The following is a 3,789-nucleotide window of genomic DNA, read 5'->3' on the forward strand; positions in this document are numbered from 1 at the left end:
AGCGATGAAACTAATGGCCAGGACTCGACGATTATAATCAACATCGCTATCTGTTGACAAAGACAGATAGCTCCGCGGGATGGTTGATTGGCTCGATAGCGGTATTAGCTCGCAGTTTCCACTGCTCCTGGTACAATGCCATGATAGGATGTGTATTTAACCGTGGAACGATATGTGGACTTTGGATTCACCCGATGGTATTTGCTAAAATAGATTGTTCGCGGGAGATCCCGATAGGAGGTTCACCTGTGGAAATGCCAGAGATCGCGTCGGAACTTTCTTTGGGCGTTTGTAAAAAAGGGAGAAACGTAGCGTTTGTATTTATTTTATCGCCAAATGTTTCGACGTTGCCCTACGTTTCTTTAAGGGAGAATCTTTCCTCTGGGTTAAAGAATAGATTTCTTTGTTGAATTGTAAATATTCCATACGGCCGATAATTCATGTTCTGGGAGCGTTTATGAGCGCGTGTGGCTGTAAATATCGCGTTTGGAGCCACGCTGAGAGTGTTTATCGCGCGATCGAGTCTCATAATATTAAATTATCGTGCGCTCTTACAAGTAACGACAAGTCGGAAAAGTCCGAGGGAAAGCTCGGGTATCACGGCGGAAACGTCCCGTTGACAAATTGTTTTCCTTCGGTATCGACTTTGTGGCCTGCAGGGAACACGAACCGTGGAACGGAAAAATATTTTGGTCTTGACGATGCCCGTGGAAATAAAACAAACGCGATTTTACCTCGCGGTAAATCGATTCCCCGAGCAATACATGGAGCCGGACATGACGCAATTACGCTGATAATTAACCTCCGACATCAATAATTTACACTTTTAATCCGGAGCTATCCGTTAGTTGTTACGGTTCGACTGTTTGATCGTTGAATCGATCGATTCTCTAAACGAGACAACATTTTTGGAGAACGTTTCAAACTGACACGACCAGAATAAATAGGAAGAAAAATTGGACTTTTTTGATCTTGGCGTATATCTTTATGGTCTTTTGGAATTGAACAGCCAATTAGGAATAACTTTGTAGAAAAATAGGAAACAGCCCGATTTCGATTCGAGATGAAAGGTGCCAGCCTTTTCAATGTTCATTTTCGTTTTAATTTTCATCTAAAAATTATTGTAAATTGTCCTTGTGCGATTCTTCGTGTATCAATAATTCTTTGCGAGTGTGCCGGGCTCTCTCGTGGAAATCCTATTGGAAATCCTTCAAACACATATTCCTAGAGAACAACGAGACGGTGAAACGAAGGAGGAATCCATTCTTGAACGTCGGAGTGTTGAGAAATCGTTGTTCGGGTTCTGTCTTGGCGTAGATCTCAGATTGGATTGGAGATTTGCAGTGTGTACAGGAAACTACAAATGTCGCGGTATGGTCTAGGACGTTGTTTAGAGCCAGATCCGTGTTAAAACGGTAACTTGGCTCAAACAAATTGATCTTTTTGACCGACAGTACTATCCAGGGAGAACAGACAAATATTTTCGTATGAATTTTACGAATTCATTCACGGGTTAATGAATTATTCATCGGAGTCGGTAATCGAACCAACAGTGTTCGAACCAAGAGTGTTCGAACCAAGAGTGAAATATTAAGAAACGGTGAGCAGTGTGAGAGGTGGGAATGCGTTGTTGGAAATCACTGAACTGCCTGACCGTGGAGTTGGTGTTCTGGGTTAGTTCCAACGCGGATGCTACGAGTACATGGTCGAAGGTATGAGGCCGCGTGCCACTCTGATTGTAGCAGCTACACAGGGACACGGAAAGCTACATACCGGCGATTCTTGGTTTCCCGTGGCGTGCTTAGACACTCTGAGAATACTTATGAGTCGCTCGAGTGTAGCACCCCCGCTCGAGACGCCGCCACTGCCGTTTTAAACAGTGTCGAACGTTTAATCTCACGACTGACCTGAACAATTCGGAAATCAAACCATTACTTAATATTAACAGTGGAAGTGTTTCATCAGCTCCTATTCATATTTACAAGTTCTATTCCATTCATCCAATTCCCACGGATTCGTACTTAATAGTTTGTGAATTATAATTACATATTATATATTCTTATCGCGTAAAAATAAAACTACGAATGCGTTTAACCCTTAAATGGACGATTTTTGTTTCACGTTTTCAAAGTTTTCTTCAAAGTGACATTTGACATTAACTTATTTTCGATGCGTAAAAATATTGGATAGTGCCAAAATTAAAAAAAGTACAAAATTCGTTCAGAAATAAAAACTAGTCAAAATTAACAAAAAGTTAAAAGAAGGTCAATTTTATCTGTGACGTTTAGTATGGTTGTTTAAAAACAACATTGTCCATTTAAGGGTTAATAAAAATTAGATTTGGACGAATTCTATAGATCCATTGACAACGTTTCTGAACAAGAACTAAGGCGAAGCTCAAGTGTACTCGAGAAATCTTCAAAGTAATTTTCTCCCAGAATAAAGTTTAGTAAATTTAACCCTTGAATGGACGATTTTTCACGTTTTCAAAGTTTTCTTCAACGTGACATTTGACATTAACTTATTTTCGATGCGTAAAAATATTGGATAGTGCCAACATTAAGAAAAGTACAAAATTCGTTCAGAAATAAAAACTAGTCAAAATTAACAAAAAGTTAAAAGAAGGTCAATTTTATCTGTGACGTTTAGTATGTTGTTTAAAAACAACGTTGTCCATTTAAGGGTTAATCATTTCTTTTGCTCTTCGATTGTTTCGTCCCCCGAAACGATCCTCCCTTTTCCCACCCCTTCGCGCGGAAACGAAATTAACCAAGGGTCATGTCTTTCGTCAAAGAGCGCTTTCAAGAGGCTCGAGAAAGGCGAGAGAATTACGATACGTAATGCTACCTGACATTCTCTGATACGAAATTTCATTCTCGAGACTATAGTATTTAGCTCGTACTTGACGACTTCTTGAACGCCAAGTGGATAAGGGGAAGCGTTCCTAGAAGGCGAGTTACTGGTAAATTCTATAGTCGAACTATTCGGCCAAACTATGGACGTAAATTCATCGCGGCCAACGAATCGTTCTTTGAATAAACGTAATTCTAAGTAACGATACTTATTCGAATCGGTGATCGAAGGGGATGACGAAATTCTTGGAATTTTAATAGAACTGTATCGTACAATAGGGTACGATATAATTATAATTGTAACGCAACCTCAAATTTAAAAGGGTCTGTAGAATTATTTGTCCAAATAAACGCTACCTTGTCGTGGATAAAAGTATTAGGTGGTTTCATTTAAAAAAAATGATCTGTTGAATCCATCGCGTCGATTTAGTCGCAAAAGAGCGCCTCGATCTGTTTGTCGGTGTGAATTTGTTGGTGTGAATTTGTTGGCCTGGTTTTCTTGTTCTACTCGTCTCGCGCGTACCTTCGAATCCATTGCTACCCCACGGCGCGGCGGTTTAATCACTACGCGCTCGACGCTTATCGAATTCTTGCGTTACCAGATCTTCTCTTTCTAATTCCATAGGAAAATCTACACTTCCTTTAACAGTGTTTCGCCTCATTCTTCGAATTCTTGATCCGGCTTTTGGATCTAATCTCCTAGTCTGACGTGGACAAGAAATTCTATCCTTAATTGCAAACAATATATATATATCTATTCTTTTCGTAAGGTCAATTCACAATTACAGATTTCTAGAATATTCACGTGAAATACTAGCTCTTTAAGGATTCGTTGTTGCGACAGTTGCTCCCTAAAAATGTTAATAAAACCACTGTTAATAATTCATCCCTCGACCTACGCGTTAACTCCCGATTGTTCCGATCCATAGTAAACAGA

The sequence above is a fragment of the Hylaeus volcanicus genome, unplaced genomic scaffold (assembly GCF_026283585.1).
Source record: "Hylaeus volcanicus isolate JK05 unplaced genomic scaffold, UHH_iyHylVolc1.0_haploid 10620, whole genome shotgun sequence".
NCBI lineage: Eukaryota > Metazoa > Arthropoda > Insecta > Hymenoptera > Colletidae > Hylaeus > Hylaeus volcanicus.